Source organism: Taudactylus pleione, unplaced genomic scaffold, assembly GCF_031769625.1.
Source record: "Taudactylus pleione unplaced genomic scaffold, aTauple2 ptg000711l, whole genome shotgun sequence".
In the NCBI taxonomy this organism is placed as follows: Eukaryota; Metazoa; Chordata; class Amphibia; order Anura; family Myobatrachidae; genus Taudactylus; species Taudactylus pleione.
Genome location: NW_028285113.1, coordinates 9,768,328 through 9,784,420, shown reverse-complemented (window position 1 = coordinate 9,784,420; position 16,093 = coordinate 9,768,328).

Sequence of the window (16,093 nt, the reverse complement as noted above, 5' to 3'; positions counted from 1 at the left end):
GGCTACATGAATACCTAAATAACGTTATTTAAGGAAAATGTCCTTAAAAACGTTATTTTAGTGTTGATGAATAGGCCCCTGAGTAGGAGATTTATCAAACCAAATCAGATTCTAGCTATCATTTTATATAATATACAAGATAAATGATAGCTAGCATCTGATTGGTTTCTATGGACACCTCATTAGTCTTATGTTCACCTGTTTTTATGAAGCTTTAGGTTTTTGCTCAGTGTCCTCACCTCTTCTTCCTCATTTCATAATGATCTACAATAGAGAAATCCCACTCCCACACTAGGGGTCTATTTACTAAGCATTGTTAGGAGACAGAGTGAAAAGTGATAAGGTGCCAGCCAATCAGCTCGCAACTGTCATTTTTCAAACACAGCCTGTGAGATGGTAGTTAGGAGCTGATTGGCTGGCACCTTATCACTTTTCACTCTGTCTCCTAACACTGCTTAGTAAATAGATCCCTTATTTATCAACGAGTTTATCACTCAAAACAAGTGATAAATTTCATTGTTTGTGATAAATGGTGCTCCAGCCAATCAGCTCCTAACTGTCATTTTTCTAACAGATGACAGTTAGGAGCTGATTGGCTGGAGCACCATTTATCACAAACAGTAAAATTTATCACTTGTTTTGAGTGATAAACTCGTTGATAAATAAGGCTGAGCCCCATTTAATAAGGATCCTTATTATAGTTAGTTTGGGATTCCAGTGATACTAATGAATAAGCTGTAGGTATTTAGCATTACTTATCACTCCAGCAAGTTCCCTCTCCTCCGCGGCATCCTCCACACCGATGCTGGAAGACTATCACTACCAGCCACGGTCTGTTGTGTCATGCGCGATGACCAGTCTACAAATGTGTATTACACTTTCACCCAGCGAAGACTCTGTAATGCCCAGGAGGCTTCGCTGGGCCAGGATGGTATCACTATCGCCATTTAAAGATGGCATAAGCGGTGCAGTGAAAAACACCGGTAAGCTTAGTTTGTTAAATTCTGAAAGTATAATATAACCCCTAAAGCGAGTGCTAAAGGGGTTATGTTTCATTGCTAAATGTGGCCCTTGTTGTTAAATGGGGCCCTCAGTTTTTAACCACAAAAAGCTTCTTTTCGCACTGTGCATACACACCAAATCGCCATACGCGTTTTTTGTGTCTTTCAGGAAAAGGGGCATTTAATGCTTATGACTTTTGGAAGGGTGTATAGATGTGGCAATAGTAAAAAGAGGATGTAAAACACACTAGTTACCAAACAGACGCATGTCCATCTGCTTAGAGGTGGATCACTTGCGGTTACTTAACCCGTGGTGTAAATTGGTGAATGATGATGATGACTATCCATGGCCACTAGGGTGGGCTGAAAAAAGTCGGTCGAAAAGGAAAATTTTTCCACATTGATTGCGAGGGTCAAAAAAATTTGTAGGACCACTCAATAAGATGATTGCTGTTGATTTTCAAAATCGAAAAATATCTTAGTCGGCCAACCGGCGCCTAAAGATTCGTATTTACACTCTACAGTCATGCCCGCAGAACACCACCGCAAAGCGCTCTGGTATCGCTTTTTTTTGTACTGTTTGTTGCTTAGTAGCAGAATACAATAGTTTTGACTTGTAATACACGCCCTGTTCACCGTATAGTGTCATATAGTACGTGCGCTCATCATAGCCGTCATAATCTAAAATGCAGTAGCAGGGTATATGTTGCCCTCTGCCTGCAGCTCTCAGCTTGTTATGAACAAATACATGCAACAACCCAGGACTCACCCCGTGGAGGTGGCTACAGCTCCCACCGCCCACCCTGTCATGTTATAATGTGCTAAGTCAATCACTGCTCACTGTTCTAGTGGCTTGTAATCTTTTTTTTAATCAAACTTTAGCATTACTGCACGTGACCGGAGAGTAGACCTGATGAAACCATCCCGGCTCACCTCATCACTGCACTTTTCAGAAGCCTCAGTCACTAATTTGACAAGTCGTTCCACACTTTGGGTCTGTGAAGAGAACGCAGAAAGAGGATTTAGTCTATCCGTGCGCATTTGGGTGAGTACATCTGAGGGTATATTACGGAGAGCTTGGAGCTCTGTGATGTTGACTTTTTCCCAGTTTATGAGCTGGTAGTATTTTGATGCCTTTAAATTGATTTCAGGTGCTCGATATTTCTTGTAGGACATCTGAACGCGTTTGTCTATGGTTTGCAGGGTGACAGTAGGTGACAGCCCTAGCGACCTCTGCAGTTGGCGGGTTACAACGTGTGTGTAACAGAATGTCATGTCGAATGATGAGGAATTGAAGAACTACTTTTTTTGTAAGTCGGAAGAACAATACCATCAAACTCCTGAGGGGTCCCTAAAATAGGGCAGTTAGGAGGAGGGGGAGTTGTTTTCTCTCTAGTGGACTCAGCCATAGCCTTATCTGAGTAATCCTAAAAATGAAAATTATTCGACGGCGTTCCGATGGCTGACTCTTTCTTTAATTCCTCAGAGCACTGGCCCAGGCTCCTTCCTGGCTGCTCTGCGTTGCATCATGGGCATCTTGTACTCGTTGGATTCTGTCTCTGTGAATCAGTCAGCCTCAGTGATATCCCGCTCTCAAGGTTGCTGCTCGGCAACCAGACACATTGCTAGCTCTGATTGGCTCACTGATACAGTGATAACCAATCAAAGCACAGCCTGCCCTTCTCCCCTGCACTGCTGCAGCTTCTACTAGCCCAGCCACAGCATGATGAGCAGGGAAGCAGCAGGCAATTGGCAAGCCTTCCATGCTATCGAGTCACTCAGAGACTGCTGCTGGAGACAGGCTGGGCAACAACAACACAGTATACCATCAGTGTCATACTGGAGAAGGAAGGGCCCACCGGGGGAATGCTGTGGTAGGGGCCCATGCTTAATGGTGTGGTCGTTCCACCAGAGAGGCTGTGGCCAGCCACCACAGATGTATGGCTAACTATTGGACAAATCTTGGTGTAGTTTCTATAGAAGGGAACCAAGCCCCCATGCTGATCAGTGTTCTTGTTCCACCAAGTAACTGACTGTTTAATAGAGTGACAATCTATAATTTGAGGTCTGTAATCTTACACCTAGGCCCAAAGGTAGTGGGGCCCACCGGGGTTTTCCCTTGTACCCATGTGGTCCTGTCCAATCCTGTATACCATAGTTTACCTCTATCAGCACTGCCAGAGCGCTTTGCGGTGGTGCTCTGCGGGCATGCCTATAGGGCGTAAATATGAAATCTTTAGGCGCCGATTGGCCGAGTAAGATATTATCTGATTTTGAAAAACTAAATGGCAATCATCTTCTGAAGTGGTCCCACAAATTTTTTTTCGACCCTCGCAATCGATGCGGAAACGTTTTTCTTTTCAACCCACCCTAGTGACCTCATCTCATTGGCTGAATTCATCTAAATCCTTCCCAATTGTGCTGCTGTGATCTATTCACCAGTTTGCTGTGAAATACAATGAGCAATCGGTTTGCATTAATAAATCATGTTTCCTTGTCAACTTGAAAAAGAAAAGGCGGCTCAAATTTTTATATTTATTATTACTAGTATTTTATTATTATTATTATTATTATTATTATTATTATTATTATTATTATTATTATTATTATTATATGTAACAGTTATTAATCTAGCGCATACATATTCCACAGCGCTTTACAGAGAATATTTTGGGCGTTTTGTTCTGTTTTCATTTTATATGCACCCTGCCATTTTATTTTATTAAATAATGAATTAATAATAGAATTATGATTTTACTAATTACACAATGTAATTCGTATGCATTATGTACTGATTTACATTTAAATAGTGGATTTAATTAATCATTAAATTGAAAGTGTATTGAACAATAGACCTTTTAGAAGTATATTGGTGTGAAATTTCGCCCTTATTCTTTAGTACCAGTAAAATAATAATTTCATGCATTCTTCAGAGTTATTTTTTGATCTCCACTAATTTATATTAACATGGGTAATTTCACAAAAGGATTGATTACATGCAAGCACATAAAAGTTTTTCTTGTCCAAATACACACAAAATGCATTAATCTGAGCTTGGCAAAAATGCAATACAATAAATATAATTTGCAAAAGTGCAAATGCTGCGTACTCTGGGCCTGATTCAGAGCCGCTCGTAAGCGGCCGCTCGTTCGCTCCGAGCGATGTTCGCACAACTGCGCATGCGTATGGGTCATAATGCGCATGTGCCAACCAGTCATTGCGGTCGGAAATCGAGCGCTCGCTAAATAGCGAGTGCCTGCTAATTTGAGTGACAGGATGAGGCGTTTCTGGGTGGTAACGGGGGAAGGTGCTTGAAAACGGGGAGTGGAGATCCGAATGCAGGCGTGCCAAACGGTCAAAATGGGCGTTTTAAGGGTGTGCATAATTAACAAAGCAGCGTCTTCGACCACGTCACTTGGTTGTTTCTTAGCCTGAACTGTTTGCATGATTGCGGTAGGATAAACCTACCACAAGCACTGCGAGCAGTTCAGACGCCTTTCGATGTACTCAATTAATCAAATAAATAGCGGAGATGACGTAGGATGCGAGCGGCCAGGGGGCGTCTTTACAAAATAGCAAGCGCATGTTTCGTTCGCTCGCTCAGACATAGAGGCGTCAACAGACCGCAAAGAGCGAGCGCTCAATTTAAATAGCCGGCCCCTTTTACTGAACGAACGAGCGAGCGCAAATAGCGTCCGGCTCTGAATCAGGCCCTCTTTCTATTTTCACATATGATATTATTTGTCTGCCTCACTCATATGTGACTGCCCACATCCCAGCATTTGGGAACTGCTACCAGATGAATGCTGCTTTTGTGGGTTCTACAGGAAATGTTCGAGGTTAAAAAAATATAAATATTCTTTTGATGTCTGACCCATTGGCGTATCTATAAAGGGTGCAGGGTGTGTGGTGCATGTGGGCCCCTGGGTCTCTCTCCAACTCTCACTTCCTTAGGCGTCACATTTCTCTTCTCTCTGGCTTCACATCGCACACCCTGCACCTATAATAATACTTATCTCTCTGGAGTACCACATCAGCCGCCAATGCAGAAAAGTAGAAATCACTGGGAAAATAGTGTGATGGCCATTTTCCCGGGGTTTTGCATGTGTGCAATAGAAAGGTCTCCAGGAAGGTGGCATGGCCACCATGTTTCCGGAGACCTGCGCATGCACAGTAGACTCCAGCACAAAACTAAAGTCTACTGTGCTGCCATTGAGGAGGGGACCCGTACAGAGCCTGTACATGGACCCCCTCTTCTCTTAGGGGTACATTTACTAAATTGAGATATTTTAGAAGTGGAGATGTTGCCCATAACAACCAATCAGATTCTAGCTATTATCTTCTAGAAGGGGCTAGTTCAATTTTAAGTAGAATCTGATTGGTTGCTATGGGCAACATCTCCACTTCTAAAACTCTCACTTTAGTAAATTTACCCCTTAAACTCCTCTGGTCCCACCTATTACCACTTTAGTACCCACTTCATTTATTTCAGATTTGCTTCTTTTCTTTGTTCAGTGTGATTTATTTACTTATGATATATGATACATTATGTAATTATTATACCGAACACTTTTGTATGTTAACATTTTCTTCTCAATAAAGTCTTATTGGTGTTTCTAAAAATGTATCATATTTATTTTTTACTGTACATGTGTTTATAACTTTATATAGTTCCCTAGTAAGCCAACAAAGTAATGTAATGGAGTGTGATTTGCTCCAGTTGTCAGTGATTTGTTGGGCAATTTATTTTTTGGATGTACAGTATGTAAGACAAGATCATCAGAATACTGCTGATTCTGAGCAAAAACTCATCACAAATTGCCTTCCTGATTTTTTCACTGTTTACCAATCGCTAGATATAATAAGCTTTGTATTGACATATCTTCTGCAAATACACCAGATAAAAATCGCCAAACAATAGAGGTGCCTCTGCAGTGAGGATGTAAAGTAGTCATTACCGCGGCGGTCAGGATGCCAGAGGTCAGAATACCAGCGTCGGAATTCCGGCTCCAGAATGCGGACCGCTGACATCCCGACAGTATTAGGGGGAGGGTTAGGTTTAGGGTTTAGGCACTAGGGGAAGGGTTAGGGCAAGGCTGCGGGAGGGTTAGGGTGCAGGGAGGAGGGTTAGGGTTAGTTTGCGTGGAGTAGGGTTAGGGGTTAGGCACTAGGGGAAGGGTTAGGGACAGGCTGCAGACGGGTTAGGGTTAGGCTGCGAGGAGGAGGGTTAGGGTTAGGTTGCGGGGAAGAGGGTTAGGGTTAGGCTGCGGGGAGGAGGGTTAGGGTTAGGTTTGCGGGGAGGAGGGTTAGGGTTAGGCACTAGGGGAAGGGTTAGGGACAGGGTGCGAGATGGTTAGGCTGCGGGAGGAGGGTTAGGTTGTGGGGAGGAGGGTTAGGGTTAGGTTGCAGGGAGGAGGGTTAGGTTGCAGGAAAGATGGTTTATGGTTAGGGGGAGGGTTAGGTTTAGGCTACTTACCTAATCCTGTCGGAATTCTGACTGTTGGGATGCCGCTGTTGGTTTTCTGGCTGCCGGCATCCCAAGCGGCATCCTGTACTCTACCCCTGCAGTGTGAGATTGTCCAAACTGCATGCAGTTTCAGCTACTGTACTGTGTCTGTCCAGCCAGAACATAATAAAGAGTCACATTAAACACATGTATTTCATTGGAACCAATTAATGCTCAATGAATAGGTCAAAACAGTTATTAAATATATTTATGGGACACAGTTATTTAATTCATTCAATCTTAAGTACAAATTAATAATAAATAATAAACAAACTAGCATTTGAATTACGCAGACAATATAATATTTAATAAGTATTAAGTGAGTGGTTCTTAACCTCAATCCTCAAGTACCCCCAACAGATCATGTTTTGAGTATTTCTTACTGTGGAAACAGGTGGGATAATTACCGACCCAGTCAAATAGCTTAACTCACCTGTGCATGATTAAAGAAATCCACAAAACATGACCTGTTGGGGTTACTCGAGGACTGGATTTGAGAGCTACTGTAAGTGATCAATTTATTTATAAATTGAATAATGGGCCAATAACATTTTTGGAGGCATTAGTTATATTGCATATTTGTGGCATTTCAAGCACCATCTACGCCTTTGCCTCTATCATTAACTAATATTAAAATGAAAGATAAAAGAATATGAAAGGGGTTGTATAGCTTTTCTCCGGCTACACCTGTTTCCTCCCACAATCTAAAAAAAACTGATAGGGTAATTGGTTTAGGACCTGATTGTCAGATGCTGGCATGCCTATATGTTCATTGTTTGCCGGATGCACGTCTGCGACTTTATGCAAATACCACAAGCCCTTCCCTGGTGTACATGCTTATGAGTGTGCAAGGACCGAGATGCCCACTTTCCCTAGATGCTCAAACACAGCATACAGTAGTGCATCTTTACACTTCACCATCGGTCGCACAATGGAAACTTGCCCCAGTCCAATACTAGGTGCAGTTTTCATATCTGAGCCTGACCTCCAGTGTGAGTGATTAAGCATCTCTGTACGCAACTACTTTAGCGACACTCCCATAACATGCCCATAAGAAAATACATCTCTGTGTGTCTGGATAGCCACCTCCCAGTCACTGCCTAGGAATGGACAATACATTTTCAATGTACTTCTGAGACCGTTCGTCTGAAATCACAGTCTCTCTCCAGGTCCCACCAGTCTCTCTCCAGGTCCCACCAGTCTCTCTCCAGCCCCACCAGTCTCTCTCTAGCCCCACCAGTCTTTCTCCAGCCCATGCAGTGGCTCTGCAGCCCCCAGTGTCTCTCCAGCTTACACAGTGGCCCTCCAGCCCACATAGTCTCTCTCCTGCCCCAAAGTCTCTCTCAAGCCTCCAGTGTCTGTCCTTAGACTCCAGTGTTTCTTTCCAGCCCCCAGTCTCTCTCTCCAACCACCACAGTCACTCTACAGCTCACACAGTGGTTTCCCAACCCCTAGTGTCTCTCCAGCACCCAGTGTCCCTCCAGCCCCCACAGTTATCCTCCAGACCCCACAGTCACCCTCCAGCCCCCACAGTCACCCTCCAGCACCCACGGGCTCTCCTGCCTCCCCAGTGGCACTTCGGCCTACACACTTACCTTCTTCTGGTACCCGCTGCGGCTCCTCTGCCCTGTTTCAGTGGTGTAGTGCTGCATGACATCATGCACGCTGCACCACAATAAACAAGAATAGATTTATTGCAAAGGCAGCTGCAGCAGCACTATTGATGTATCCTGTTGCCTGCTTCCTGCTGATCACTTCAAGAGCGCAGGCAACTTTTATATCTAGTTATTCTGTGGGGACCCTGGAACCTCGGAGCCTGGTATAGCTGTGCCCCTATTACCCGCCCTCTTTCACCAGGCCTGCTGACATTGACACATAGCCCAATTCCGAATCAGGCCCCTAATGTGTATGTGTGTGTACGGTACATCTGGTAGGGAATATAGAATGTAAGCTGCACTGGGGCAGGGGCTGATGTGAACAGCTAAATATTTTCTGTAAAGCGCTATGTAATATGTATGTGCTATATAAATAACTGCTAATATAAAAATAACTCAGACCTGCAGCCTGTTATAATTTCGGTAGATTCGCTTACAAAGGGAAAGCCTTTTGGTCAGTTAAAACCTCTTTTGACATCAATGAGACGAAAAATTCATTCAAAGCTATATTTCTAAGCAGTTCAAAATTATACGGAACTGTTGCTTCCTAGTGTGAGCTTTAGTAGTATAATAAAAGATTACATTATGTTGTCATGTTGCTGGATATGTAATTTACAGGGTAGGCACCAATGCGGTACTGCGTTTTTGAAGTACACTATAAAGAGTGCAGTTACGGGAAAAGATCACTTCATTTTTAAGAGGGTTAAACAGCTTTATAAAGTGTGTCAGAAATAAAATGCATGTTCAAAAAGTATGAAAGAACGTCTATTACATAATGCCATTAAATTCTGTCTTCACAGTTGCACACTAGAGCTGAGAGGATGATGTCTTCAAGAGTCACAGGATCGCCCTAGCTCCCTCATCATTGGATGCAGCAGGACTAATGCACAACGCAAGCGTCATTACACAAGCACATACATGCATTTGGCTAGTACTCTACAAATGTCCCTTTATATGCATGTTGGGGCCCTTCAACTGTGTACACATCTAGGAGTCAGATATCAGCATTGATACGTACAGTCAGGTGCATAAATATTGGGACATTGACAGAATTTTCATATTTTGGCCTCTATTCACCACCACAATGGCTTTGAAATGAAACAAACAAGATGTGCTTTAACTGCAGACTTTCAGAATTAATTTGAGGGTAATTACATCCAAATCAGGTGAACGATGTAGGAATTACAAAGGTTTCTATATGTGCCTCCCACTTTTTAAGGGGTCCAAAGTAATGGGACTATCAACTCAAAAGCTATTTCATGGACAGGTGTGGGCTATTCCCTCATTATTTCATTATCAATTAAGCAGGTAAAAGGTCTGGAGTTGATTCTAGGTGTGACATTTGCATTTGGAATTAGTTGCTGTCAACTCTCAATATGAGATCCAAAGAGCTGTCACTATCAGTGAAGCAAGCCATCATTAGGCTGAAAAATCAAAACAGACCCATCAGAGAGATAGCAAAAACATTAGGTGTGGCCAAATCAACTGTTTGGAACATTCATAAAAAGAAAGAACGCACCGGAGAGCTCAGCAACACCAAAAGAACCGGAAGACCACGGAAAACAACTGTGGTGGATGGCAGAAGAATTATTTCCCTGGTGAAGAAAAACCCCTTCACAACAGTTGGCCAAATCAAGAACACTCTCCAGGAGTTAGGTGTATATGTGTCAAAGTCAACAATCAAGAGAAGACTTCACAAGAGTGAATATAGAGGGTTCACCACAAGATGTAAACCATTAGTGAGCCACAAAAACAGGAAGACCAGATTAGAGTTTGCCAAACAACATCTAAAAAAGCCATTACAGTTCTGGAACAACATCCTATGGACAGATGAGACAAAGATCAACTTGTACCAGAGTGATGGGAAGAGAAGAGTATGGAGAAGGAAAAGAACAGCTCATGATCCAAAACATACCACCTCATCAGTGAAGCATGGTGGTGGTAGTGTCATGGTGTGGGCATGTATGGCTGCCAATGGAACTGGTTCCCTTGTATTTATTGATGATGTGACTGCTGACAAAACCAGCAGAATGAATTCTGAAGTGTTTCGGGCAATATTATATGCTCATATTCAGTCAAATGCTTCAGAGCTCATTGGACGGCGCTTCACAGTGCAGATGGACAACGACCCGAAGCATACTGCAAAAGCAACCAAAAAGTGTTTTTTAAGGCTAAAAAGTGGAATGTTATGCAATGGCCAAGTCAATCCCCTGACCTGAATCCGATTGAGCATGCATTTCACTTGATGAAGACAAAACTGAAGGGAAAATGTCCCAAGAACAAGCAGGAACTGAAGACATTTGCAGTAGAGGCCTGGCAGAGCATCACCAGGGATGAAACCAGGCGTCTGGTGATGTCTATGCGTTCCAGACTTCAGGCTGTAATTGCCTGCAAAGTATTTGCAACAAAGTATTAAAAAGTGAAAGTTAGATTTAGGATTGTTTAGTTTGTCCCATTACTTTTGGCCCCTTAAAAAGTGGGAGAAACATATAGAAACCATTGTAATTCCTACACCGTTCACCTGATTTGGATGTAATTAGCCTCAAATTAAATCTGAAAGTCTGCAGTTAAAGCACATCTGGTTTGTTTCATTTCAAAGCCATTGTGGTGGTGAATAGAGGCCAAAATATGAAAATTATGTCAATGTCCCAATATTTATGCACCTGACTGTATATAAAAATATCACAAGTTATGTTTGTTCCACAACAATGGACATATACATTATTTCACCAATATAGTACTTTATTATCAGTTACTTATATAGCACCACAGAGCTGTAACTAGACTTTTTGGTGCCCTGTGCCAGAAAGTGCATTGCCCCCCCCCCATTTTTCAAAGGGACATTATGCACCCAAAAAAAGGGAATGGCATTTTGCGGAAGGGCCAGGGAAGAGATACGGGAGGCAAGGAGATGCTGGGGATGAAATAAGAGGATGCTACAAGCAAGAATGATAATAAACAGAAGTTTGACAGGCCCAAACAGCGCCCCCTGTCCTGTGGTGCCCTGTGCGATGGCACCAGCCGCACTACCCTAGCTACGGCCCTGTAGCACCAGCATATTCAATTGGACTTTACAATTGGTAATAAAATAGTAATGAAATAAGACTGGGTAATAACAAACAGACATAGAGGTAAGTGGGCCCTGTTTGCAAGCTTACAATAAATAGGGAAATAGGCATTGACATCCAAGGATAGGTGCTACCTATTGCCTAAAGGCCCAGCCAGATTGCAGAGGTTCAGTCACACAACAATGCTCGGCATGATGTGAAAGTGAAGAAAGAAAAATAAGTAATGCTATGTGTGGACTGTAAAGAGGGGTTGTAATAGGGAAGGTTATGTGGATGGTACTGGAATTTGATAAGCAGCTTGAAGAGATTAGTTTTCAGGGAACACTTAAAGATTTAGAGACTAGAGGAAAGTCTTATTGTGCGTGGTAGGCCATTCCACAGAGTCGGTGCAGCCAAATAAGTCCTGTAACCGTGAATGAGAGCAAGTAATGAGTGTGGATGAAAGAGTTCTTATGTTTAGCTGAAATCAGGGCTCCTCTCTGCTTTGTGCAATACATGGAGCAAGGAACCTTTGGAGAAGTTTATTACCTCTCCCACTCGTGTATGTATCACATCACAATACATTTGTATGGTAAGTGCGATTCATAAAGGAAAGGAAATCTCAGCTTTCCGTTCCTCTACTAGTACCACAGTCGCCATCTCAGGATGGCGTAAGCAGTGCTGTTAGGTGAGAAGAGCAGCCTTTTCCCTGTTCTCTCCACCCCCATCTCTGCCAGCGCCATTCAGAGGAGCCCAGGGTATATACATATGCACCTCCTGCAGTGCTGACTGCTGGCTGTCCCTGCTGACCTAGTGCCCCCCCTGTTCCCACCCCTGCCTCTGCTATTGTGAGGTGATCCTGTGTTTGACCACTTTACCAGCTGCCTGCCACAAATGGGTGAAGAAGAGGGGCACTGAACACACTGTTACTGTCTGAGGCTCTGAGACTGTGCTACAAACAGCTCCACTGCTATAATAACAATAACAATTATATATATACAGGTTGAGTCTCCCATATCCAAAATGCTTGGGACCAGGGGTATTTTGGATATCGGAATATTCCGTATTTTGGAATATTTGCATAAAATAATTAAATATCTTGGGAATGGGCCCAAAATTTAATTACAGAATGCATTTGTGTATTATATACACCTTATACACACAGCCTGCAGTTAATGTTATACAATATTTTCAATAATTTTGTGGCTCAAAGAAAGTTTGTGTACTGTGATAGGATCACTGGTAAAGTGGTCTGTGGCAGGTACATTTGTCCCAGATTCCTGTCGTTTGTGTTTTAAACCCCCAGGAGAAAGTCTGCAGTGTAGCAGGCTTGAGTTTCGGCTTTTTGAAAAGCCGGTCTGGGACCTGGGGGTTGTGGGTGAGAGGAGAGGGAGGGCTCCACCCACGGCCACTCCAGGTTTTGGTTCTCGCAGCCTGCTAACAGGATTGTTAGTTTTCCACCTGAGAGTGGCCAATATAAGCCTAGTTTGTTTAGGGCTGATTGTCTCACCTGGGAGAGCAGACAGGGAGTTTGCTCAGAGACACTTGGATACCTAACTGTGAGTGTTGTGCTGTGCTTTTGTTGCTGGCGAGGGCATTAGGCCCTGCCAGGTTCTGGTAGTGAGGGAACTACCTGTGAAGTTAGTGCCCCGACAGGGCTAGGATTTATATTTATGTTTTTTTTATGTTTCTGACATTGTACAATAAAGACTGGCGCCGACCAGCTTGTACTTGCATCCAGACTGGTGTGCTGCTTCCCTGCTGCTGTGTGTGTGTGTAAGGAAGGAGTCCTCTACCCAGGAGAGGGACCCCCTAACCTAACTGTGTCACAGTACATACATGAAATTTATTTATGTTTCATATACTCCTTATATACACAGCCTGAAGGTAAATTTATACAATAGGTTTAATCATTTTGTGCCTTAAACAAAGTTTGTGTACATTAAACCATCAAAAAGCAAAGGTTTCAATATGTCAGCCATGCTAAAAATATTCTGTATTTCGGAATATTCCATATTTTGGAATATTTGGATATGGGAGACTCAACCTGTGTGTATATATATATATATATATATATATATATATATATAAAAACAAGCTTTTTTTTATTAAAAAAAATATAATGTAAGTTATATTTACCATTCATCACTACCACTCCTACTCCTGACAGCACACAACAGAATAATAAGAGAGGTGGTACAGCACCTGGTCGCCCGGCCCAGAGATGTTAATACTGGTCCTCCCACCACCACTCACTCCGTACGAGCCAGTCACTTCCTCCAAAAGATGACTTCGGGCGATGATGTGGAGGCCTATCTCGCCGCATTTGAAAGAACGGCCGAAAGGGAGAGTTGGCCCCAGGAGCAGTGGGCAAGTCTGGTGGCACCTTTTTTGTCTGGGGAGCCACAAAAAGCATATTTCGACTTATGCCTGGCTGATGCCAAGGACTATAAAAAACTAAAACAGGAGATCCTAACTCGCTTGGGAGTCACCACCTTTGTTCGTGCCCAACGGGTCCACCGCTGGGAGTTCCATAAGGACAAGCCTCCACGTTCACAGATGCATGACCTCATCCATCTGTCCTCAAAATGGCTACAGCCCGAGACGCTGACGGGACCACAGATCGTGGAAAGGGTTGTGATGGACCGGTACCTGTGATCATTACCTGTGACTCAGCGCAAGTGGGTGAGCCATGCAGACCCTAAGTCCGCGGACCAGTTGGTCGAGCTGGTGGAGAGGTACGTGGCGGCTGAGGAGCTGATGAGTATGCCCCACCGAGCCCCGATGGCGCACCGGCGAACTCCCAGAGACACTGGTAAGACTGTTCCAGGGGAGAAGGGTGCTGGGCGGTGGAATGTACCTAAGACTGAGGGTGTAGAACCTGGAGACAGGCCTGCCAGGCCAGGAAGGTTCTTGCCCCGTAAACGACTAGACATTAATATGACTCAGTGTTTCCGATGTGGTGGCTTCGGCCATATTGCCGCTAATTGTGCACTTACAACTGAACCTATGCAATGTGATACTGCTCATGTCTACCGCAGGGGGTCTTTCTTTGCACAGATAGCCTGTACAGCTGACCGGCAGGCTGAGACTGATAGGCACGTGTGTGTACTCACTGTAGATGGCAACCGAGTAGAGGCACTGTTAGACTCTGGTAGCTTGGTGACACTTATAAAAGCTGAGCTGGTGAACCCCTTGAGGCATACAGGGAAAACTGTTGGTGTGACCTGCATACATGGGGATACTCGATATTATGTTACAGCCGAGGTGAACATCGAGACACCATGTGGCTCTGCTATAGTTTCTGTGGGTTTGGTGCATGGTCTGGTGTACGATGCAATATTGGGGAGAGACTTTGCTCACTTCTGGAAGTTGTGGGAAAGCCGTTTTGTTCCAGAGGTGAACAACCCCGATCCATTTGAGAAGGTTGTCGATGTAGTGGAGGAGGGAGTTTCTTCTGAGTCAGAGTTATTCCCTTTTTCTACTATGGTTGGCGAACTAGAGAATGCAGAACATGACGGTGGCCCGCCAACTGATGTGCCTCCCATTGAGGTGGGAAGTGTTGTTGGGCCAGGTGATCGTCTGCCTGATTTAGAGGTCAGAAGAGAGGTCTTTGCCGTTGAGCAGTTGAATGACCCTACTTTGGTAAAAGCCAGGGAGAATGTAAAAGTAGTTGATGGTAAACCCATAGACCCTGATAGTCCTTTGTCCTATCCCCACATGGCAATGTGTCAGGATTTGTTATATCAGGTGACTAAGAAGGGGGAAGATGTTGTGGAACAACTAATAGTTCCCAAAGCCTACAGAAGAACAGTGTTGGATCTGGCCCATGGTCATATAACGGCAGGCCATCTAGGGGTAGAGAAAACCACTGAGCGAATAATGCAGAGGTTTTTCTGGCCCGGGCTTCATAAAGAGGTATCTGACTTTTGCGCATCCTGCCCTGAGTGTCAGTATCATGCTCCCAGGCCACATTTTAAGGGTCCACTAGTTCCATTGCCTATCATAGAGGTGCCGTTTGAAAGAATAGCGATGGATTTGGTTGGACCCTTAATGAAGTCTGCCAGGGGACACCAGTATATTCTGGTCATAATGGATTACGCTACCAGGTACCCGGAAGCGATCCCGTTGCGCAATACGTCAACCAAAACCATTGCCAGAGAGCTAGTTCATGTCTTTAGCAGGCTGGGTATACCTAAGGAGATACTAACTGACCAGGGTACACCGTTTATGTCCAAAGTCATGAAAGAGTTATGCCGCCTGTTCAAAATCGAACAGTTAAGAACTTCGGTTTATCACCCCCAAACCGATGGGCTGGTCGAGAGGTTTAACAAGACGTTAAAACACATGCTTAGGAAAGTGGTCGACAAGGATGGTAGGGATTGGGACTACTTATTGCCGTATTTATTGTTGGCCATAAGAGAAGTTCCCCAGTCCTCCACCGGGTTTTCACCCTTCGACTTGTTGTATGGGAGACACCCAAGGGGGTTACTAGACATTGCCAAAGAGACATGGGAGGGGCAGTCTAGTCCTTACAAAACAGTGATTGAGTATGTTTCTCAAATGCAGGAGAGAATTGCTGCCGTAGTGCCAATAGTGAGAGAGCACCTGGAACAGGCTCAACAGGCACAGCAGAGGGTATACAACCGCAATGCTCGGTTACGCAGCTTTGCTCCTGGGGACAGAGTGTTAGTATTGGTTCCCACTGTGGAAAATAAACTTTTGGCTAAATGGCAAGGGCCCTTTGAAATCTTAGAGTGGGGCAGGTCAATTACAAAGTTTACCAGCCGGGGAAAAGAAAGCCGGAACAGATATACCATATAAATCTGTTAAAGCCCTGGAAAGATAGAACGGTACTGTCGGCCGTCCGAGACCCTCCAGTAA